Source organism: Eleginops maclovinus, chromosome 19, assembly GCF_036324505.1.
Source record: "Eleginops maclovinus isolate JMC-PN-2008 ecotype Puerto Natales chromosome 19, JC_Emac_rtc_rv5, whole genome shotgun sequence".
Lineage (NCBI taxonomy): Eukaryota > Metazoa > Chordata > Actinopteri > Perciformes > Eleginopidae > Eleginops > Eleginops maclovinus.
Window position 1 is genome coordinate 18,405,605 of NC_086367.1, and position 26,261 is coordinate 18,431,865.

At 40.2% G+C, this 26,261-nt stretch overlaps 1 protein-coding gene across 1 annotated transcript in view; it reads left to right on the forward strand.

The window, feature by feature from the left end:
* Nucleotides 1-1,991: 1,991 nt before the first annotated feature.
* The window catches only part of slc7a14a (solute carrier family 7 member 14a), a 50,801-nt gene continuing 26,531 nt past the window's right edge, over nt 1,992-26,261 (forward strand). The window contains exon 1 of the mRNA XM_063908184.1: nt 1,992-2,308. The gene's annotated coding sequence lies outside the window, so the exon portion shown is untranslated. The remainder of the gene's footprint in view (nt 2,309-26,261) is intronic.

Genomic DNA, 26,261 nt, shown 5'->3' on the forward strand with positions numbered 1-26,261 from the left:
TGGTTTTCTATATTTACATCAACAGTCAAAAGCTGTCATTTGGGTTGCTTTAGATACTGTGTTTACATGCAGGTAGTTGGGTATCCTCTATTTCCTTCCCTACATTTACAAACTACCATAATTAAGGCCTGATTCTAGTGAAGATTTTTTAAAATATATATATACACCGGAAATTCAGCTCTGGAAATGACTGGCCTTTTTTCTGATTTGTTTGATTTAGTCACTAGCGATATTTTTTCTATTTCTAGGTTTTGGTCCTGGTCTTTGTAAAAACCTATTTAGAAACTCTTATCTGAATATACACGTTCAAGAAATCCAGTTTCTGCCAGAAGGTGGCAATACCCGGATCAGTTTAATGGATGCAAACACGGTGCACTAAATGATATAACATTTGGAAGATGTTCTGTGCAGCTTTCATGTTCTTCGTACAACAGCAGCTAGTCTGACTTAATATTGTTTTACTTATATTAAGACAAGTCCAAGACCAAAGTCTGAATATTTTGTTTTTTCATGATTCTATATGGATTTGGGTTCTCTACATTACGAATTTGTTCTGTGTATTCTTTCCCTTGAATATGTCCAGAGCTTTGGCTTCCAACTCTTGCCATTTCTTTTTTGACCACCTACTTTTACTTATGGCACGCAGCAGCTCAACAATAGTACCTTTGAACTGCAAAGGTGGAAGCTACTAGATTAATGTAATATTGACTCGAGCTGTAAGAAAATAAATTTGACTCGGTGTATATCGTAAGACGTACAGTGTATATCACTCGAAGAACCTGCTTGTCTTCTCAAGCACATACAGTAATTCCTCTCGACTGCAGGCTGTAGCACCTCACCTAGATTTTTTCCTTTTATCTAGCCCTCAGACGGTGTGCAAAAGTAACATGTTATATGCAAATTGCAGGAAATGGTGACTTGGGGTATTAAATAAAGCTTTGTAAAAGTTGGTAGCAGTATTAACTTCTGATTCCTTTTGAGAAAAATGTTTAGGGAGATGTCCTTTCCTTTGTTATTAGATTCAAACTGCTAGAAGTACAAACCCAAATGATTGAGGGAAGTGTCATATCAGATTTCCGAAGTGATAAGAAACATTTGTGAACGGTATCCAAAGTGAGGATAGTAAAATACAATTGTCTCATATCTGTACTAATCCGGTATTGGACAATTGTTTAATGCACCCTAACCAATTTTCTCTTATGCCAAATCATACATTGTTTTTTAACTATTATTTGACCATTCTTAGGGGAAGTCTGACCATGAGCCTTTTCTAATACATAAACATGCATAGGCTCCTTCATTCTATCGATACTGTCTTCAAAATCACAACTTTTTGTGTTTTGTAATGGCAAAATAAAGATTATACAGCTGTTACTGTTTTCTCCCATTTTATCCAAAGTTATAAATGGCTCAATGTAACACACAAAACCAATAATATTTTTAGTTGTGGACAATATAACTTGACCATTGAGGTCAAGATGAGGTAACAGTGAACATGTGAACAAATTTCCCATCAAAATCAGTGAGGGTAACTTGGTGTTGACCTTAAATTGTGTTGATATCAACGTTTTTACAAACAGATGGACACAAAGAAAAGACACTATAAAATAACATACCGCTTTACAATGGACACTTTGGATTAAAAAAAAATGTAAGGTATGAAAAATAATTCACAATGAATATTCAACTCAAAATATAAAGTTCCATGACTGACTTCAATGAACACAAAATTCCTCTGTTTCTACGGCATTTTTACAATTTAAGGTCAGTAGCTGGACATGGCCGTGTTTTATCAGTGACGTATTTGGCTTGTTGGATTATTGACGCATGCGCAAAGAGAGGGTGTCACAGTGGATGACAACCGTTACCCTGCTGCAGTTTGATAGGCTAAGTGCCAAGTAGCCAGTTTGAGTAGCTCATTCTCAGGCCTATTCCTTCTATAAATATAGACTAAACTCAAGATGAAAGATGTGACTTATTTTCTACAGGTTTTAGGAAAGAAATAAAAATCCCGAGTTATGTTCCCACCAACTTGTTTTGTTATAAACCAAACTGCTGGTAAAATGAATAAGATGTAACGTGCACGGTTCAGCAATGTTAGCTAGCTTGTCAGGAAATACATAATTAAATAAGATACCCGTTAAAGGACATACTTTCAGGATGCCAAGCATCTTCTAGGAGGGGATTACCAAACATGAAAGCAGCAAGACAACGCGGTGAAACTAAGCAAACATCGCTAACGTTACCGACCTGACATTGAATATTGGGGAAATAAGTGGAAAGTACAACAGCACGTTGAGGAGAACAGGTATGTGCTCAACTATGTTTGTCACCTGTGCAAAACTGTGGGAAATGTTTAACAGCAGTACTGTTTCCCCCCACCTGTCAACGCCACTGTTTTTGACTAGGCTACTTCCTTTGGATTGCTGCTAGATTTCGAGCTGTCTGGCCTCAACCAATTTCAGACTGAAGATATAGAAATATTAAGAACCAGTTATCAACTAAGACAGTCAGACTTCCAGATTCGCGATGACCATTTAGTGAATATATTTGTGTACCTAAGGTTGTATTACCAAAATAAAGCCTATCCAGTTTAATCTCAATATGGTGGAGCATAGTAGGTTGCAGACTCTGCGTTGAAACCAATGTAGCTGACATTGTAGATCGATGCAATACTGTTAAATGATCAGTAGATGGCAGTGCAGCACCACGTTAATGAGGTGTCTGTCTGTCTGTCTGTCTGTCTGTCTGTCTGTCTGTCTGTCTGTCTGTCTGTCTGTCTGTCTGTCTGTCTGTCTGTCTGTCTGTCTGTCTGTCTGTCTGTCTGTCTAAATGTTGCAGTGTGTGATTAAAGTCCTATTTGAGGCTTTTTAGCAATGTTGATGCACTCTACACCTCTATTCATCTTTCAAAGCTCCATCCTTTACATAATTTCTACTGAAAATATGTTCTCATGCTCATCCCCAGCACTCTGCAGGTTACACACTCTTCCAGTGAACAAGGCACATGGATTCTCCTTGCAGCCCACACAATCTGAACCCATCAATGGCAGGGAAACCTCTAGTGCTTCTTCCCTGTATGTTGTAGTGGGCTCTGAACTCTTTCAAGACTTGGTATGGAGATTGAAGCAGGGATTGTGGAGGGGATTGGCAACGGTTTCGTGCGCCATTCCACGGTGCCCCAAATCTGTTTAAATCCAGACTGTGAAGCCAGTTGATTCCTGCCCGATGTTTGGAGGAGATGAACCGGTTTTGAATGAGGACATTTCATTTGGTTTTATGGTAGAGGGCTTCTCTTGTAAGTCAGGATAAACTCCACTACCTACGTCAACAGTGGGAGAGCCCCAAGTGTAAAGGAGGGCCACAGTGTAACTGCAGGACATATATTCGAAACAGCGTGAGATGGATAAGAGCAGAGATCAAAGCTTTACTCTGTTTGTGTGAGAAAGAGTTTTAGAGGAAATGTATACCTTGAGTTCCCTCCATCTGTGTCCTGCCAGTCTGCTTTATAACTGGAACTTTTATTCAACACCATTATACAGGATAAATAGGACACAAAACATAATCAGCTTACATGTATTATAATGTATCATTATGTCTGTACCTTTATCTCGATTGCAGAGACATTTTTAAATGGGAGACCTTTATGAGTCCAGAATGAAATGAGGAGGAAAAAAAAGTTTGAAGCGTTTTATTCAAAGTATTAATAGTTATGAGTAATGCCTCTTATCAGCTATATAACTGCATTTCATTCTGGTCTTTATACCATCAAATTGTAATGTTATTCATTGTGTGTGCATCTAAATGAGTTCATGTGTGGATGGGATCATCTGGATGGTGGATGATCTTGTTCATTCAGTGTAGTTGTTTAGGTTCTGTTTATGTTTAAGTATGCATAAAATGTAGCTGACATTATTTTTTCGGTGTATATGTGGGTCCACGACAGGGTGCTATGAGTGTTTCTGATGATCAGAGTTATTGAATCCAGATTTTGAGGTTTAAAAAAAAAAAATAGATGAAGATCACGTCATCTCAGCCTCTGACAGGATTTGGGGGACTGATGGAAAATAAAAGGAGGTAATTTTTCCTCCTTTCATGTGCTCAATCCTGCTGACAGAGGAGCAGCGGGGAACATATCTGTGTGTGTGGGGTGTTATGTTTGTGTGTAGAATGGTGGTGCAGGGATACAGATGTGGACAAAATTGCTGGTACCCTTGCGTTAAAGAAAGAAAAACCCACAATGGTCACTGAAATAACTTGAAACTGACAGAAGTAATAATGAATAAAAATGTGTTGAAAAATAACGAATGAAAATCAGACATTGCTTTTGAATTGTGGTTCAACAGAATCATTATAAAAAACTAAATAATGAAACTGGCCTGGACAAAAATGATGGTACCCCTAGAAAAGACTGAAAATAATTTGATGTTAAACTAAGGTGTGTCCTGTAATTAGCATCACAGGTGTCTTCAGACTTGTAATCAGTCAGGCTGCCTATTTAAAGGGTGAAAAGTAGGACGCTGTGCTGTTTAGTATCATAGTGTGTACCACACTGAACATGGAGCACAGGAAGCTAAGGAGAGAGTTGTGGACCATTGTGGGTTTTTCTTTCTTTACCGGAAGGGTACCAACAATTTTGTCCACGTCTGTATATTGAAAAGTTATCCCATATCCATTTGCTTCCCAGCAGTTTACAAATGTATCCTGATTGAGTCCTGGGTCAAATTGTATATCCTCAATCTCAACAACATCAATAGTATACACATTGTGCAAGTGAAGCTGGCCTATTAGATTCAAATGATTTGTTAGAATAATTGGAAAAGATGCAACTTTAACCAGACCAGAGCCAGAAAAATAATGTTGGAAGCATCTCAGGGGAACTAGAGTCATCATCTCTATTTTGAATTTGGAACTACATGTTTTATTTGTAAGGTCAGACTGTGATAAAGGTCAATTCAAAATGTTTCCTTGGAAAAGCGTGGATGTTGTGCATGACTGTGTGAGTCAAGTATGCGCACATTTGTTGAGAATGTGACTAATCCCAGCAGGGCACGGGTGTGTTCTGTCTCCAAAAATAGTTATGCTTACAGATGTGTTCATTTGATGAGGGAGGGGGGGTCACAGCATGTACTTTCTATTTTAGCGCTCAAACTTCTGGACACTCATACTGCCGGGAAGGCCTCTACTCTTATCTGGAAGAATTGGTGAATGAGTTCACAGGAATCTATACCACACCATCGCTTTCTTTTTGTCCTTGGTTTCTTTTTTTGTGAGTTGCTCGTCTTCAGTAGAACTGTTTGAATGATTGCACATTTATTAAATCATGTGAAGTACTCATGCTCTCACAAACCAAAACACGTCTTTTAAAGTTCCTATTCTTCCTATGCTGGTGAGAAACTCGTTGTTTTATCGTGCTAAATGCATAAAGAGAAACATCAGGCTAACTGCAGGTTCTCTCTCAAACAGCTCACAAGATACTGTTTTTATCTTTAGGCGTATTGTTTTCAAACTAAGACAATCTAGAACATGATATCGGGTCAGTGTAGCAGCAAAAGTACAGTGTTGAACCTTTAATATGACATTATGATATTATAGCATCATTGAGAAAGTGGACAAACTATAAAAAAATGCTTCAAATTTAGTGAGAAATATAACTTAGAAATTGTATCACTTCAACTCCACACAAACTTCATAAAATGTAATAGGGATGAGATTCAACTTCTGCCCAACATAGAATATCAACATCATGCTATTAATTAAAAAGTGAATATAACTATGTTTGGCCATAAACATAGTTTTATTGTTTCTGGAAATGATAAATTGAGTTTAAAGCAACACCAAAGTGCAATACATCCTTCAGAATGGCTGTGGAGCTTCTGTTTTCCAGCCTCTCTGGATGAGTGGTGTTTGACTTTCAGGATGCAGCCTTCACCAGACCTCTGCTCTGCTGTACTGTGTTGTTTCTGGCCACCTGCTCCCCTCTGGCAAGGCTTTGAACTTCCTTGTGTGTGCAACCGACAAAGTATGCGTGTATATTTGTAAAGGCAGTTAGTAGACCAGTAGTTGGAATGTTGAAAGGTTGTGTCCAACATCTGGAGTTTGACTCTATAGCAGGAGGTGGGGAGAGCGGCTGTGAAGAAGAGCTGATGGGAGGTGGGTTGGGCTGGACCATTATTCAAACCAGATGAGGGTAGCTTCTCATAGCTGAGAGAGAAATAAAAACACTACTTTTTGATCGTTATTAACTTCCTTTTTTAGTGATAAGTCGTTATTTCACGATCAAATATGATTCGATCTTTGAATAATCTCACAAAAAAGTTGTAGTACAATCTTAAAATCCAAATATTTAATGGGAAGTAATTCAAATTTAAATGTTGCTTTTTATCTAATTATTTAGCGATGGTTATAGGGTTAGCAAAATAACCACAAAGATACTCAAAATGAATTCCAGAAGGTTTGAAAGAGACAAAATACGACTACAGAGAAGCATAAAATGTCCACAAACCAAAAGATAAGGAAAATAGGTACAGAAGTTGAATTACCAAACAGATGGCCAAAACCAAACTAGCTGCAGCAGAAAGAAATGCAAAATTGCTAGAACACCAAGACATTACATAAATCAACAAATGCCAAAAGGCTTCTCCAGTAGGGTTTAATTTAGTACTCTATTATTGCCAAGAACCCAGGCTTAGACTTAAAGCAAGGTAACAAAAGAATAACGATCATGTTGACTGTAATGACTTTCAGCGAGAAGATGGTTCATGCTAATATATCCACAGTTAGCAAAGTCTGGGTTTGTTCGATGTTTGTCTTTTTACTCGTGCTGGTGTTATTGAGGCAGAACTGGAGGTTTGGGGAGTGGTGCAGAAATGCTGAGACAATGCTATCTTACTGATGAACAGGTGTGTGTCTGTTTCCTCCCACTCATTGATTTCCAGGACATAGCTCGACCCAATAGACTTCTGACCGCTGGACATGGACAAACAATAGTTGTGTGTGTTTGTTTTTTTAATGGTGCGAGGGTGGATGTGGGTTTCTAATGTGGTTGGAAAGACCTCTCCGGTTCTGTCCCCAAGACATTCAGTGAATCAAACTGCACATTTAGGTTCTTAATCATGCATTTATCTCTAAAGAAATATAAAGAACAATGAACACTGCTCACAGACTTTTTAATATACCATTATAATCATAATTCCTCATATTGTAGAGATGTAAAAGCTTCACTTATTTCTTCACTGTCCCATATTGTTTTGGAATCCTATTCCTGTTTTTGCTTTAACATTTCGAGTGGTCTCCTAATTTTTTCTGGAGCTGTATTATCTTATCTTCTTTGACACAGAACATGTGATAAAACTGAAATAATATTGGCAGCTATGACAAGGCCATGACTCTGCCCTCTAGCACTGATTCCAATGCATAATATTGGGTTAAAATAAAATGATATTTATGTTCTTGAGATCAATTATGAGTATACATGTGTGTGTGTGTGAACGTAGTTGTAGATTCCCACAAAAGCAACAACCGTCCCCCTAAAACCTTCTCAAGGACACCCCCAGGGACACTATTTGCCTGTGAGGTGTACTTTGCTTGTTTTCCCAAATTACTCTACAGGCTGTTTGTGAAACAGCTCACTCATGTTTTGTCTCATTTCTGAAGAGAGAATGCCGTGATTAACCCGAGTGTGCTGCTGACGCGGTGGTCCTATCTCTCCTTGTGGAAGTGAAACAACAGTGACTAACTTGTATTGACACTTTGAATAATCAGCAGCCTCAGCTTTGTCTACTCAAACTATAAAGAATTATAATGAAGAAACAATCCAAAATTACTTAAAGTCACTCCATAAACAGACACACAACAGCCTTACGTGATATTTTGGAACGTTTATCAAGACGACCCAATGGTTATGAAGCGGTTTCTGTGTGTGTATCTACATTAAGGATATTAATAACATGAGCATCTTTTGAAGAAGTGTATCAGACAGAAATGACCAAACTACACATTCATTTTAGGTTTAAGTTTTGAGTACGGCCCGCTTTGTGTGTGAGAGAGAGAGAGTTGAATGAGTGTGTAATGCGGTACACATGTTCTGTGGTTCTGCGTGTTTGTGGATCAAGGACTGGGAGCGCTTAGGAAAACAGCGTTACCCAGAGTACAGTTCCCCTGGATCACAGGTTAGAGCCCCCGGAGGTTGTGGGATAGGCTGAGGGAGCGGACAGACGTACGTGTGTGTGTGTGTGTGTGTGTGTGTGTGTGTGTGTGTGTGTGTGTGTGTGTGTGTGTGTGTGTGTGTGTGTGTGTGTGTGTGTGTGTGTGTGTGTGTGTGTGTGTGTGTGTGTGTGTGTGTGTGTGTGTGTGTGTGTGTGTGTGTGTGTGTGTGTGTGTGTGTGTGTGTGTGTGTGTGTGTGTGTGTGTGTTTTCAAGCTATAATCACCTTTGACGTTCCTATTTTTTTGCACATGTGTTGTCACTATTAAGACCATGTGTGGTACAAAGGAGTCACAAATACAACTCTCAGACAAATGTTATTACTTTCAGGATAATATTCGTTGGACCGCCTTTAGCTTTAATTGGATGCTCGGGTTCAGGTCTGGACTCTGGTGGCCAATCCATGTGCGAAAATGATGTCTCCGTCTCCCTGAACCGCTCTTTAACAATTTGAGCCCGATGGATCCTGGTATTGTCATCTTGGAACATGCCCGTGCCATCAGGGAAGAAAAAAACCATTGTTGGAATAACCTGGTCATTCAGTTTATTCAGGTAGTCAGCTGACCTCATCCTTTGGGCACATAACGTTGCTGAACCTAGACCAGACCTACTGCAGCAACCCCAGATCATAGCACTGCCCCCGACAGGCTTGTGACCGGGCAGTGTAGCAGGTTCAAAAGGTGATTTATGATGATGGACATGCAGTGTAGTTACCATACAGCAGGTGGTGCCACAAAGTCAAAGAAGTGGACCATAAAACATAACCTAAGGGTAACTATTTTAAAGAAACTTTAGGGTTTACTTTCAGGAACATGATGCAAATGAGTCTTTTGTTGACAAAGCAAAAATCTTTCATTAATATGTCATTGTTTTTAAGGAAAATTCTCTGCATTAGGGGATAAAATGGTCACACACGTGCAAGATAAAGCATTCATCTCTAACATGTTACATAAGGACTTTACCACATTCACTTACTATCAAATCTTCCCACACTCCTCTTAGTACATTCACCTGTTTCATATTAGCTATTTTGCCTTTTAGTTTCAGTTCTGTTTTTCATCAGCGGACATGATGTTGATAATCCCTTCCTCCTTTTTGTCATTATCTTTGCTAAATCCCTCCGTACTCTGCCTCATTGTCCTCTCTAATGCTCTCTGTGTCTTTCATGGTTTTTTTTCCTCTCTCCAGACCTTCTAGTAACATTACAAGTGTTCACATCTGGGGTGCACCTGTCATGGTGAGAAGTCAGTTTTCCCATGAGGCTTCAGTCTCTGAAGTAAAACAAAAAAACACACCAGCCATTTAGTATCAATATTTACCGTCCTGAGTTATGATGTAGTGTTTCTATCCTTTGAGCTGTGGCTTCACAAAGCCGCCTTTATCCGTAAGAGAACGTTGAGTGCAGCACAGTGTGCACGCATACGATATTGATAACATAGATGATATAAAGACAACAACAAATGCACAATTTGAAGATTAAGAAAGTGACTAAGAGTGTCAGGTTTTACAATTTAGCAGCAATTTAAGATACCAATAAGTTCAGTTATCATTTTAATTCGTATTAATGATATGACACTCCTATTGGGAGGAAGACCTCATTCATACATGCCTTTAAAAATGCAAAATGAAACAATTTTCTGACCTGAACACTCTAGTTAAGTAGTTTTTTTTTTAGGTTTACACACACACAATTACTTGGTAAAAGTATCTTAATGTTTGCCGATGGCTGACAGGAATCACTTTACTCTTGTCAGGAAAGAGAAGTCGTCCAGTGAGTCTACTTTCAGTGTAACTACATGCAGACAGTGGCAATACAATACACAAGTCATATTTCTAATCACCACAAGAGGGCATTGACATCCGAGTGTAAACATACAGTACACCCCACAGTTTCTGCAATATACCGTTGTCACTCCCAAGCTCGGTAAGTCATGGTTTAGAAATCCTGCATCAGGCGTATAGAACCTTTTCAAGAGCAATTACATAATCCTAAAACCATTCCGATGCTCTTTGGTTCCCTGTGTGTGATATCGTCTGGGTGGCAACTGAGCCAACATGCCCTCTGCTGCATTTGTGAACGGCTGGCTGGGGATAGGCTGGCACCTTCTTCTGTCTTGTAGGACTGAACGGTGCCAGGAGCTTTGATACAAAGTGGGAACTGGACTACAGTGGACAGGGACTAAATGGGCAGACGATTGTAATAATAGAATGTAGAATTCATCGCAATAACTCCATCATATGGCCGTTTTTAGGTCCTGTAGAGCCTTCAAAATGTTAACCTGATATATTTGATTTGAGCACTTCAGCTTTTTATTAATCTTCCAACGTGTAGCCTGAAAGACTTTTATTCTTCCATTATAAAACCATTCACAACCGTTACTGTACTGATCTGCAATACAATTCCCTGCAGGGATCGTCAACAGCATCCTGATCCACATCGTACCTCTACTTACCTTTTATTTCCCTCTCCATGGACTACTTTGTGTGTGCAAATACAGTAATGACTGTGTGTGTGAGTTTTGGCTGAGGTCTGCGTGTTGCTGGATCATCCTCACAGCTGCTCCGAATCATTGTTTCTAAAGCCTGTTGCCGTGGCAGCGAGACGACCAAAATACAGCCACATAAATCTGCACTTAAAGGAAACTGCACTTGCCTCTTTGTGTGTGTGTGTTCACAAACCTACCTTTTAAAATATGACTGTGTGACTTTGGATTTGATGCATAATTGATGGAGTGGAGATATAATGAGAGTTGTTTGAGGATTGTACGTGTAGTGACAGCATAGAAAGACATTCTTTATTTATCAGTGTTAAAAATCAATGCAAACACTATGTCTTCCGCCTCTCCTCTTCTCTCCTTCCAAAGGAAGGGGAGGATTCAGCAACTTTTTCCAATAAATCCATGCCAAGCCATTGTTCTTCAAAAGGAAAGACCCAATACAGAAGCATTATTGATGACCAAGACCTGCTGCCTGTGTGTGTGTGTGTGTGTGTGTGTGTGTGTGTGTGTGTGTGTGTGTGTGTGTGTGTGTGTGTGTGTGTGTGTGTGTGTGTGTGTGTGTGTGTGTGTGTGTGTGTGTGTGTGTGTGTGTGTGTGTGTGTGTGTGTGTGTGTGTGTGTGTGTGTGTGTGTGTGTGTGTGTGTGTGTGTGTGTGTGTGTGTGTGTGTGTACTAGCAGCTTGCTTACATACAGATTGTTGCTCTTTGCGTGCTCTGAATAAGGTGGAAATTACACCTTGATTGGAAAGCTGCACTCTGCCCCCCCTCTATTGTTAAGCTGCCAATCTGTCTGCATCCAATAATAAACATCAGTCCGTGTGTTCCTCTGTGTGAACTGGGGGTCACTACGCTGCCTCTAATTCTCTGTTCAATAATAAACACACACACACACACACACACACACACACACACACACACACACACACACACACACACACACACACACACACACACACACACACACACACACACCCACAGAGGCAGGTCAGGGTTCTGATGACGTATTTGACACTTTGCCTTTTTCCCAGCGTTCTGGAAAGCTACAGACGCGGGAACAGAGCCTGCTGATTAAACCTCATTCATCTGAACCATTTGATACTGTGTCTTCCTCTGTCCTTCAGGGCGCGTGATGTTGTTCTGAAACAGTGGTTGACTGGAACCAAAAGTCAAGGAGAATGTCTGTGCAGTGGGAAAAAAAAGCGTTCATATTTTCCTCCTGGAAGCAGAAGACCTTGTAAATCTGGATAATCCTTACGTTAGTCCTGGTTGATTTGGGAACTCCTGTGGTTACATATTCAGTGATCCAGAGTTTTTTTGTTTTGCTCCAACAATGTGTGGATTCATACAAAAAGAATCCCTCTGAGACATTATGTTTGACCCACTAGAGGTGGATGGCGTTGTTGGTTTATACAGAGATCCATCCCTCTGTCTGGATTCGCCTCTTATTTTGCTTTGTTTGGGATGTTTTCGGCAGAGGTGGAAGAAGTACTCAGATCTTGAGTGTAGGAATACTCTGCTACAAGTAAACGTCCGGCTATCAAAAGGTTACTTAAGTTCAAGTACAAAAGTATCTGCTTCAAAATATACTTAAAAATACCAAAAGTAAAAGTACTCATTATGCAGATTTCAGAATAATATATATTATATGTTGTGATTAAAATGATCGATCATTAGAGTGTTAGCAAAGCTGGTAACGGTGCAGTTTCAATGACTTCGTATACAGCATAGTTTATGAATTTACTCCAGGTGTAATCAAAGTATAATTTCATCATTAATCCAAATCTGTAAAGTAACTAAATATATTAAATAAATGGAGTGGAGAAAAAGAACACAATTTACCTCTGAGTTGTGGTGGACTAGAAGAACATTGAAATGATCAAGTAAAGTACAAGTATCAAAAAACTGTACCTACAGTACTTATTACACCATTGGTTTTCGGGAATGAAAAAAAGCATAGAAAGTATCTTTAAATACATTTAGGTTTGTTTATTTTTAAAATCTGTCTCTTCTGGAGGTAAATTCCAAGAACGTAGACCTTTACATAACCTCTTTAAAACAGTTCCTTCAAATCACTATCGCTAAACCCTGCTCCCTCTCCAGACTTTATCGACACTCTCCAGAGCCGCTGCTGGCTCCCTAGCTTGTTGATTCGGCCAACTTTAAATGCAGTGTGTTGATAAAAGGCAACCATCACTTTATCTACTTTCTTTTTCAAAAACATTAAGAAATGGAAAGGAAGGGTAAGGCGGTAAGAAACAGCAAAAAAAGTTCCCAGGAAAGTGAAATACAGCCCGAAGAATAACGGTTCTTTGTGATGGTGATTCTCCTATAGCTGTTATCTTCTACTTTAACAGTCATTTAGTGAGTTCTCATGTCCAACAAAGCAGACACTGAATTAGATTTAGCGACTGAGCGTGAGAGACGACCACGTAGCAGACAATATAAGGGATTTAAACAGAGAAGGATCATTCGAGGATGAAAGCGAGCACAGAGATATGGGAGTGTGTTTGGGAAATGTTAGGGGCTTTCTGATGTGTGAGCGACCTAATTGAGTTAACAGACATCAAGCAGGTCACAACCAAAAAATGTACAATAAGTCACCCCCACACCAGTAGAGGAATGCTGTCTTGTAGACACACACTGCTTGTTTGTATCAGGAGATATTTGATTCCATTTCAGCTAAAAAAAAAAAGCTGGGCTAGAAATGGTTGCAAAACATGCCTCTTGGCAGGGTGTCAGCAAGGTTTCTCACCAGGGATGAATAATTGTTAACCGTCTTTGACAAACACTCTTCCTTCCAGATCTATCTGTTATTGAGAACTTCTTTGGATCACAACACCCATTAAATGATGTTGTTTCTCTAAATAAACTCCCAAGGGAAGTCCTAATTGTAGTTGATGTAATTACTCTTGTTAGCAACACAGTAAAGCAAAAGGGAATCAAAGTTAATTGTGTCTTTTATCCTTTTTTTGACATAAGGGGTTAATGCAGCTAGCTGTAATCACAACACTGACATATTCTCACCTTAAGAAGTTGAGATGGAAAACTTGTAATCAAACACTTAATTGCTGATTTTATAAATTCAACTTTTAGGGAGTAATGAAACCCCAGTGAGGGCAAGTGCTTGGTTACAGACCATCACTAATATGAAAAACAGCTGAGAGTAATTCCAAACAGAGCATTCGTTGCAGGAATTTATTTTTGAGGTGTGTGTGTGTGTGTGTGTGTGTGTGTGTGTGTGTGTGTGTGTGTGTGTGTGTGTGTGTGTGTGTGTGTGTGTGTGTGTGTGTGTGTGTGTGTGTGTGTATCTTAACATGCTCACTATGAACACATCACTCAAATCCAAAACATGTTGTCACTACTGTGTATGGGGCACAGATGAGAGTAGATCACATACACACACACACACACGTATACACACACACACACACACACACACACACACACACACACACACTGGTTGCCGGTTAGATCATATGATCCACTAGTGGTCCTGCTTACCTTGGCCCCTGTGTCTCTTTTCCTTGTTATCCCTCCCTCCATCCCTTTCACTTTGTTTTCCATCTCTCAGTCCATCCTGTCTCCTTACCCAAGCGTCTGGCTGTCTTCTCATATGCGATCAAAGGCTGAGCCCCTCCCTGTGCACACTCATTTTCATCATACCACAACACTATGTGCAGTCCTCCCCAAACTCCCTGTCTGTCTCACACACACAAACACACAGCACACGCAAATATCCTTAATTTGAAATGCTCTTTAGGTCAATTCTGTGAGTTTTTCAGTTATTTGCATACCAATTATTTGTTATTAAATGCACTCATATACACACACAGTTAGTGGGGAGGTCTGGTCTGAGACGTAGGGGTCATAGGTGGTCCAAATCTATATCTTGTTTTTATCAGCAGACAGTCTGATGACTCCTTGGAAACTGAAGACTGTCTACCATCGTTTCCCTCAAATTCTTCTCTGCAGTTAGCCCTGGGCTTAAACCAACCTCTGGCTTGCTCTATAAAAACAGAACCTTTTTGGCTATTTAAATCCTCACCATCTGCTCTGCAATCCCTTCAAATCTTCCAGACTTTTCATCCCTCACAATCCGCTCTCACTCAGTCATACCTATAATAGTGTATCGATTAAATAAAAGTTGTTTACTACGGAGACCACGGCAGCTGTGTTCATTTAAATGTGGATTGCACAATATACTGCAGTAGTGTTGATGCTGATGGATTTCCTCCCAGCACTGCAACTCCCAAATATACAGTTGGTTTGATGGGTCACATTACTGGTGCAACAGTTTCACTTTTAGTGAAAACAAAAACGGCAAGGTGCAAGGCACAACGTCTGAGCTATTTTTCCTTTACTGAATTCCAGCGTTTACTGAAGACTGCATACATCATTTGTGACAGTTGATTTTTTTTTCAAATGTATCACATGTCTTGTGCCCGTGAAACAGGTCATTTGTTTTGTTATAAATTCACTTAGACCTTCCACACAGTCTTTTTTTGTTTTCCTTCTGAGCTTTATAGCCCTATCCATTTAAAAAAAAAAAGATTTACAGCCTGCAAGTTTACTGTGTGGATTGAGTCTTTTTGCACTTTTGTCAATTTCAGTCGCAAACAGGCTTTTTTTTGGGGTGAAAAAGCTCTAAACCCTACTGCCTACTATCCTCCCAGCTCTAAATATCAGACAGACTAAGTAAGAGACTCCCTCGTGGAGCAGTAGGCAACCAAAAAGACAAATACTTTTCTTCAAAAATGGGAAGGGACCAAAATAACATCTGATCATTACCTAGAAATATTATAGGTTTGCTACAATAAATAGGCAATATTAAATGTTTCTGAAATGGGACTTGTATTTAATAAGCAATCTTATATTTAAGCAATTATTTGCCATTAGACATACACTAAAATTCTCGCATATAACATGCCCTTGTGTGTGCTTATCCAGAAACTGTCTTTAGTACAATGTTCATTGTGGGGTTTTTGGTGGGGGGGCTGCAGAGTCTTATTTCATCCCAGCAAGAGAAATACTGCCTTTCCATCCCCAGTTTAAATAAACCAACCTTTTTAATCGGACAGGGAAATCTCCGCGGTGAGGCAGGCAGGTATTTGCACATTCAGCACTGAGTCTGAGAACCATGCCGTTCACCATTATGATCACCGCACACACAATCAAACACATGTACAGCATTTACACACCCTAATGAAACAAATGGTGTATGGTTAAACTTACACACACCAGCTTCCACTATACAGTACATCTCAGTGCTGAGCTTTTGTTCTGCAAGTCTCCGTTTAGATTACGGCTTGTAGAAAATACACTGTTCTGGATTCCCTTACGAGGTCTTACCACAGAAGGTATTATTTAGCCAACGGTTTTGACTTAATGCAGTCAATTATTTTAGGATTCTGATAAGAAATCATGAGCTCCAGGCCTTTGCTGTACTTTAATAAGGTCCCATTGTCTTAATGTGTGTGGTTGTGTGTCTGAGGAATCTAGCACTGAGCTAACTGAAAGCATCTTAGCTCAAGAGTGTTTGCCTGTATTTGATTGGTCCATTTTTACGAGTTTAAGTGTGTATTTTCATCTGAGAGAGTGTAAATATTTATGGAGACTAATGTGTATTAGTGTTGGTGTATTACATATGTATGTGTGGGTTTATATTAACATGAAGAGTGTGTGCGTTGGCAGTGTGTGTGCTAGCCTGGCCCCAGTGGGTTTGAGATGTGTATCTGGCAGCTGCTTGGTCCGGCATCTGAAGGATCAGAAATAGAACTGTTATTCTAGAAAATGGTAAACGTGAGATACAGTTTCACACAAACACACACCTACACACCATTGTACTGTACTTACACAATTGTACCGTGCCCACACACACACACACACACACACACACACACACACACACACACACACACACACACACAGTCCGTCAGTTGCTTCTGTTGCAGGCTATTCCCCTTTCTCGAAACGTTCCTCTATCTGCGTTGACCTTTCATCAAAGAGGTCAGGATAGATCTCAGGGGATGTACTCTACTGGCTGGTTTTTCCTTGAATTGTTGACTTAGAAACAGTAATTGGTCAGAATTTAGCTTCATGGAGGCATTTCATAGCAAGGTATTCACCGCAGATATTTCTGACTTGGAAGCTTGGGGGATTTTGCTCCCCAATATGTTGGCTTAATTCCCGCCTCAGGCTGTTCAAAGGAGGAATGTACATGGAATATCTGAGCACTCACAATCACTTTATTAAAGGTGTGTGTGGAGTGTGTTGTTAGTACTATGACCTAAATCTTATTGTTTGTTATCAAAGATAAATGTCAGTCAGGAAATATTATTTTTATCTTTCATTCCTGCGAAAATCCAAAAGCAACAATATTTGAGTGCACGGACACACACACACACACACACACACACACACACACACACACACACACACACACACACACACACACACACACACACACACCAGACACACACGTTGGCACAAACACACACTGGGCTGCAAGTCATGTCTCAATCAATGTAAGCTGATCTTTGTCATCTGGTTTTGGTTTTAGATGGAGCCCATTTCAGGACTGATTTGATCTAAGTTCACCCTGTGGTGTTTCTGTTCTTCCAGGGCCTATATGACTCTCTCTCACACACACACACACACACACACACACACACACACACACACACACACACACACACACACACACACACACACACACACACACACACACACACACACACACACACACACACACATACATACATACTGCTTTTCTAGCTGTACATTACACACACTCTCACAGACTTGCACCGGTAGTGAGAGAACAAGAGATGTTTCCTGTGCACTCCCGTCACTTGACCCCATGTCCCAATATGTTAATCATTTCCTGCTGTGTAATCCAATGAAATGGTTCAGATCACTGACTTATTAGATTAGTCCGACTGGTGTCCAAAGTGGGGAAGCAACAGCAGAATCTGGATTTTGGGTCTGGATTCAATTCAGTGGAGGAGTGATTCCATTACAGACTCTTACCCCTGCTTTGTTATTCTTTCCTCCAACTTACAACCTAACGAAGGAAGTATTTCCAAACCAATTTTGTTTTTCAGTTTAGCCATTTGAGATGCATTAAAAAGCTTACCTGATTATACATCTGGAGTAGTTGATTCTTACGCAAACACTGTAGCAAATATAAATAATAAATAAAAAATATTCCTACCTCATGGTGGCGCTAGAGGGAAAAGTCAGGGAATGGCCAAAATCACACATCAAGACTGACATTGCCTGGAACCATATAAAAATAGGCTATTAAAAAAACATGTAGGATACAATTGGGAGATATATTAAATAGACTACAGGTTATGGCATACCCTAAACCAAGCAAACAACACGTTTAGCACTTGTAAATGCACGTCATAATGCAGTTGTATGAAGGCAGGACTTCCACAAAGGTCAAACTGCTACCACTATTTACTGTAAATTCATAAGGTTATATTTCAGAACATTCGGCATCCATAATCTTACACAAATTAAACCTTTAAAATATATGTATAAACCCTAATGTTGACCCACTGGGAGAGACCTTTGGAATCCATATCCATTGGCTTCCCAATTAAACTCTGACCCCCGCAGTGATTTCCCTTGACCTCGCAGACATCCCCAAATGTCTTCTTCCTGTCTCCTTGGACCCACCAGTAATTGGGGCTCTAGTTCTGATGATGCCCCGAGGCTAGAGTGGACAACATGCAGCCCAGAGTATTAGAGGACACATTGTGGTCATGGACTGCTGTGAGACCTTCTACAGCCAACACTTGTACAACCTGCTGGATAGTCTGGAAAGAACTATGACAAGTTTATATTGGGACGGAGATTGCACACACTTCTAGTTTTCCATGCAGTAAATTCTCCTAATTTAGTTTTTTTCTCTCTGATTTATAGTGTTCCCCCCTTACTTCTCTCCATCTCTACTTTAACAAATCCAACGCATCTTTTATTCATGGCCTCTTTAAAGCTCCATCAAGTCTCAGAGGGCCTGAATTGACGTGTTTCTATGCTTACGAAGAGGAACATTGAAAGTGGAACAAGTGAACAAAAAAAAAAAAAAGAGATGAATGTCACCGCAGCCGGATGAGGGAGGTGAAGAAAATTGAGGGAGGGATAGTCAAAAGTGATCCAGAACATGGGGGTTCGAAGTGTGGGTCTACTTTTTTGTAATAAGATCCTTACATCTCTTTGTTTTTCCTCCTGCACCTGGCTGGGGGGGTGGACATACGCCTGAGAGGCAGATGTTGAATGAGACATTCTCTTTGTCACAGTGTGTGTTTGGGTCTTCTAAGTGAAAAGGTCCTCGTCAACCCTGTGTGCAATGTAGGGGGTTCTAATAGTACGTGTGTGTGTGTGTGTGTTTGCCTCTGCAGCAACAGAGGGTGCTCTTATTAGCTCCCCATTGTGTGTCTGAAGCAGCACAACAAAAGAAAGACACAGTTGCATGCAGCAGGATCAACGCCACGTCAGTCTGAGGAGAACAGAGAGCTGTTGATAAAACCTTTTTATTACCTTGTCTTTATTATCTCATCAAGCAATAAAACTAAGGATTTGATTAAAATGATATCAGGCAGTTCATCGCACAGTGAATAAGAGGATATATTCAGGATTTTCTATGCAATTATTAAATGGTTAATATAAGAAAGTTTCCATTCTAGCAGCTGGAAGTAAAGTTCCCCTGCTAGGACGGATCGCTAAGAGGGTTACGAAGCTATTCCACCATCAGATAAAGAGTTGTGATGGAGTGCCCCTTAACGGTATTGTAAAGCAGGTCTACATTAAATTATCCGTCACTAATCCTCACTTATCTGACAGAGAGTCGAAGTTAATAGGAAGCAGCGAAGAGGAATTGCGAATTAAAGACAACTGGATTTTTTTCTCCGAATTTGAAGGATGTCACACGGGTGGCATGAAAGTCATCCATGTTGCAGAATGTCTGATAAATGGGTATTAAATTATGGGAGTCTTTCTTAGAAACAATTACTAATGCAGTAAATCAGATGTAGTATTTATAACCAACTCAATCAATCAGCAATATTGAAGAGATATAAATGAAGGTGCTTTTCGTCTCTTTGTTTTTTCTATTCTTAACTTCACAAGAATGAGATTACAAAGACATGCACACACATTTTCTGTTGGCACAAACTGTAAATAAATCAAGCAGTCGTGACTCATGTACCCAGGATATGAGACACATTCTGCATGCATGGGTGCACTCTGAAGCACACACACTTTGCAGCACTACAGGATATGAGACAGACTGATCCAAACTGACTAAGCAGATAGGGTGGCACTGCACCGCTGGCTGACGCAACGGAGGAAAAGCAAAAGGGATGGTTGCAGAAATAGATGCAACATGGTCATTGTTGTATGTTTGAAGGGCTTTCAAACCAAAAGACATACAGTACCATCATCAGATGTTTGAATTTCTTCACCAAACAGATGTCAACGTTGGCCTTTGGCATAAGCAGGTAGCATACAGTGTTAATATCTTAGGAAACAGGGTTGATTAGAGTTCAATCCCATCTAATTCACCCCAAAAATAAGTTTAAAAAAGCTAAAAAGACCAATCATTTTTGGGGGCGCGTCACTGAGCAATTTCTTATTTGTGATGACACCGTGAAAAATGGAACATATTCCAGATATTACAATCATCACCCACCCTTTAAAACAACCAAAAAGCGTATCTGCGTCCAGTTTATGTGTGTGTGATGGATGCAGTGGACATTATGTCATCACCCAGAGTAAACACTGAGTGAGTCATGGCTGGCCTTGGGTTGAATTTCATTAACCGGCAAAGAGCAGCTATCTTTATCTCAACAATCAGAGAACCAGATGGAAAGACACACACGGCACAAGAGGGATAAGCAGAATGAGATTTAACAATATAGTTGTGACGCAGAGTTAAAAACATATTAGAAATGTGAGAAATATGGAGGGAGAGATGGAAGTTCATGATAAGGAGAAGATAGGAAGGAATCAGCTGTTTTGTCCGCATTTTTATAAAGCAGAACTCTCCCTCAATCTTTCATCTCCATGGTGATTTCTGTGCGCGTGTGCGTGTGTGTGTGTGTGTGCGTGCGAACAGGGCAGACAGAGTAAAAAGAGAGCACACCTTAGAGAATATTAAAGGAAAGAAATAAAGGGTTTATGAGAGCAGAACGGTCAATTTCTCCAAGGTAGACAAAGTTATTTATGGTTCCCTCTCACTTACACAGAGCACATTTACTGCAAGCTATAACAATGACTGCACTGGATACACACATTAATACACACACAAAGAGAGGCGTACGCTAAAGCACAGATTTATCATCCTCTGCGATTACACTTAATTACAACAAGCTCTACAGAAGTATTATTCTCTCTCATACTAAGAACTATTTCCCCCTCGTTTGTTTTCTCGCTCTTCTCTCTTTTTTTCCTCACATGGCTGCATGAGCGATGTGTCAGCCCCTTATCAGCAATATGTTGGATGCAAATTAATTACACCGTTATCCAGACGCTGTAGCCTGGTGTTAGTGGGATTAAATGCTTTGCTTCACGGATCAGGGATAAAACATGCACTGGACACATCTGAAACATGCTCGTGAAGTTAGTCATGCTCCCGTAGTCATTTCATCGAGTCTTGAAATGATTTATTTCATGAATTTGCATGGTCAGTTGCTTCCTGTGTGTTGGTTGCTTGTGATCTAAGCAAATCGAAACCAGAAGAAGCAATGTTGTCAGAATATTTCAATTTGCCTAAAGTTTATGTACTTATTCTGGTTTGTTTGTTTGTTTGTTTGTCTGTTTTAAACAGGATTACAGAAAAAATACTGACCAGATTTTTCTTTTTTTTTAAATCTAACTTGATGTAAGGGTGTCACCCGGTCAAGGAAGAACTTTGGCGCATATCTGAAACCACAGGACGGATACAAACAATGTGTCTCTTTGGAACAACCTTGACCGTAGTCTGCTTGCTTCAAGTACCCTTTTAGTTTGGCTTCTGTGGCAAGGATGTGGATTATGCTGCAGGACCATCTAGTCCTCATACCTAAGGGATCTATACCAATACTGTCTTTATGTTTTATTCGGGTAGTGGTTATGGTCAGAGGAGAGACTTCTTCAATGGTTTGAAAAAAACCAAGGTTGGTTAGGAGAGCATGGGACACAAAGTCTTGGTGTTTAACTCACACACTTTGTAGAACAGTTTATCAATCTTGACCTACCCTATTATTTTATTGCGCTAAAACATCATACTGAGCATTTGCTGAAACAACAGGTATATAATGCAGTGTTGTCATAGTCATTATTCACACTACTTTGAACTTATTCACAAAATCTGGGGGGGGTTTTTAGTTTGAAAAGAGAAAAATGCATGTAAAGTTGATCATAATAATATATATTATCTGGTTAGTGTATAGGTTACAATGTGTTAATCTTATGGACAAATAAAGCAATTGTTTTCAACGCTAACACATGGACAGTTACCATGGTTACCCCGTTATTAACGATGCTCTGTAGATATCACATATCAACTATATTTAAGAATGCTGAAGGCAATTAAAATGAACCCACACACACACACACACACACACACACACACACACACACACACACACACACACACACACACACACACACACACACACACACACACACACACACACACACACTAGTTAAATCGCTTTCCTGACTCACACCCAATAGAAACCAGTCTCGACTCATCCATCAGAAAATGAGGTCGGCCTTTTCTCCTCTTCAAAAAACAAACTGCAAGGAGATACAAGGTTTTATAGCAGCTTCAAACTTGTTTTAGAAATCCACACACACACTTCCTCGGGATATGCGCTGCGTTTGAAGCTGAACCCAGTGTGTGAGAATAGATCTGAGCTATCTCCTTCTGGGAAATGTAGAAAATACGTCGTGTGTGTGTGTGTGTGTGTGTGTGTGTGTGTGTGTGTGTGTGTGTGTGTGTGTGTGTGTGTGTGTGTGTGTGTGTGTGTGTGTGTGTGTGTGTGTGTGTGTGTGTGTGTGTGTGTGTGTGTGTGTGTGTGTGTGTGTGTTTGTGTGACAATAAGAGGTTGAGAAGGATGAGGAGACAGCTACGGGGAAGTGAGAGGAATGTGTTGCAGGGAAGCTGCGACAGGAACATCTGTTCATCAGTGCAGATACTGCAGGAGACATTGTCAGGTGTGTGTGCATGTGGTGGCATGTGGTGGATCTGCAGGAAAGGGAATAAATAAGGATTGTTTTTTGTTCATGCCTATAGACTCTTTGCGTCTACTAATACAAATTCCAAGATAAGCAACTTTAAGGTGCTCTGATGCTACATTATTGTGGTTGTATCCTTCTTTTCATCATCCCTCCATCTTCCCTTCTCCATATTTCTTACTTCTTAAGGAGTCATCAGGCTCTGCAGTTTCCTCTTGGCTGAATTACATCCATTCAGGGACCCATTTATCTAAATGCACTGATGCAGCGCTCTCCCTCCTGGGGTTGAAGTAGAGCATGCTGTTAATCACCTCTGAAACAAATACTCCCCATATAAACACACTCGTACACACACAATCACCAATCGATACACATTCACACACACTTACACACGCTATCAGGCTGGTTTGAGACCAGCTGTACAGACTTGTTTGCCTGTTCCTGCTGTTGTGCAGAAGCTGTTTATTAAGCCTGTTTGTGTGTGAGCAGCTGCCTGAGCCGAGGCTAACGATCCGATGCGTGGAGCGAACACCTGTGGGAATGGCTCACTTTAAAAGAGCTGCACAGGATCACGGGAGGCGACCCATGGTGCATCAAAGAAACCGTGGCGTTAATTCACAGCACTGCCACTTAGCGGTGTGAGCATCTACGGTTTTTGCCTTTGGCAGAACGAGCCTGTGTCAAACTGTAATTGCACAGGCCCCACTGTCAATTGAGATGGATAGCAGGACGGCACACTGGAGAACACAGTGTTTAGACGATCATTCTAATATTTTGTTGGATCTTTTCGTGGTTAACCTAAAAGTTTAACATAAAAACTCAAAGACATATAAATCTCATTCTGATGAGATCACAACAGTTTTTAGTTACCAATTATTATGGCCATTCTTTTGCATATCTGCTAATGATTCACTCTAAATCCCACACACTTGGGCCCACAGTAACTTATTGTTCCAAATTATTTTCTGGAAATAGGACAAATTCTGGCCTCTTCATTGCAAATTTGCTAATAATTGATTGATTATCTTTAACACTACTTCTGATGTTGAAGTAAGTATCATTTTCTAAATCAGGTCCAGCAGAGAAGAAGTAATTCTATTATTTTTGTGTCCTTAAAGTTGCTACACTGTTCAAAATAGACAAAACACCAACAATATCCGGCTCCATCTTTCCCTGTTTACCAACTCGCTCTCTTTTAGTATGTATTGCCCCCACTATATGCTGGGTATTTCCATCCCAACTACCTCTGGTACGTGGCGTAGTAAGGATTGGACACTGTGCTCCATCACAGCTGTACTTTAATTTCCTTTTGTAAATATATCAACTCAACAAGGTCCTTTTTTTATTTGGAGCACGACTGGAAAAGGCTAAAGACAACCACAACAACCACAACTCATCATCTCAATTACATTTTTGATTAGGCTAATATACAAACCTGAATTTTGTTACAGACTATATTAGGAATTCAGGACTGTTTCAAATTTGTCTGTCTGCACCCCACCCCCTCTCCTTTGTTCTTCCCTCTTCATCCTCCTCTACCACCCATGTGTCAGAGAGAATAGCAGAAATGGAGGAAGGCTACTTCTGGAGATTGTGTTGAATAATACATGCCTGTTAGAGCGGCGCCGAGGAGGCTGACGTGGATGGAGGAGAGACTATCCAGCTGGATATAGAGTTTTGATAGTGTGTGAATAAGAAGCGTTTATTATCATAATGTATAAGCAGGCAGGTTAGTTAAAGAGTGGAAATGTGATATTCAATAAATCCATTACATTCATTCGTGCAAAAGGGAAAAGTGTAGCAGGCGATTGTTTTTTTTAGATGCACATGTGTTCCTAAAGGTGCACACAGACCACATCGATCAACCGATAACAGCCAGTCCATCATGGTTAAACCTCATTTACACATGTGGGAGAGGTATTGACCCCACTCTAATCTGACATATGAGGAAGCAGAGAGAGTTAGTGTGTGTATGTGTGTCTCAGTGTGTGTGTGTGTGTGTGTGTGTGTGTGTGTGTGTGTGTGTGTGTGTGTGTGTGTGTGTGTGTGTGTGTGTGTAGTCTTTCAGGTTCAGATCTGACGGATATTATGGGTCACTCCTGCCTTGTAGCCTATTGACCTCATCAGACAGTGGTGAATTATGCGTAGTGGCACTCAGGTCTCACAGCTGTCTCTCTGCTTAGGGCACAGTGATAGTGAGTCATCTCTCAGTGTGTCTCACACACACACACACACACACACACACACACATACACACACACACACACACACACACACACACACACTCGCATAAACTCCCACACTCACACAGCCGCTGGACTGCGGGGTAGCTGACATTTAGCGGTGGAAGAGGAAGCGGTGAGTGTGAGCTTGGAAAAACAACAGAGCTGCAGCCATGACGGTATCAAACACGCCAGCGTAACACAACAAGCAGTAGATGTACTGTTTTCAACGTACAAACTAAACTTCCTTATTAGTTTACCCTGCAAGAAATTGAATTATTATCATGTAAACTCAATTAAGAAATTAATTGTCTATTAGCCGTTAGCTTACCTCCAAACCCTTTGCCTGTCAAAATCTCCCGTCCTTCACTACCCATACCATACGCGTTAAACATTAACAGCATTTTCATTTAAAAATCCCAATATATGTTAAGCAATCAATCATTGAGGAAAGAAAAAAAGCTGTACATTTTGTCCACTGAAATAACTTATTACAAACAACTTTTTGACACAAGCTATTTCCCCAAATAATCTAGTAAGTTTGGTATGAGCTATATTGCTGCAGCTCGTGAGCTAGTTAGCCGGAGATGCTAACAACAATAAGAGTTTACACTGGAATAGATAACTCAGTTTTTAAAACCCATTCCTTACACTTTGTTATTTTTTTCTTTGTTTGGACAGGCAAAACAAAACACCACACTTTCCTTTATACAATGTGTTTTCCTCTTATTACAGCGCCACGCAAACCACAAGCTGTGGCAGTTGCTAAGCTATGAGATGGTACTTGCTGATAGGGGCCTAGCGGCAAATGTCTCACTGTCTTTCTAATTCTGCATTTTAGTCATGTTTCCATTTATTTTGTAAGAGACATTCTAATAGGCTCCTGTTGGCTGTGGATGGATGCTTTTTTCATCTTTTATTGTCCATTTCTCAAGAGCAACCAAGATGGCTGCCACAAGCAAAAGTGCTGCTGCAATGGACATACGAAAGAAAGAGGTTTGATTTAATAAAACACACACACACACACACACACACACACACACACACACACACACACACACACACACACACACACACACACACACACACACACACACACACACACAA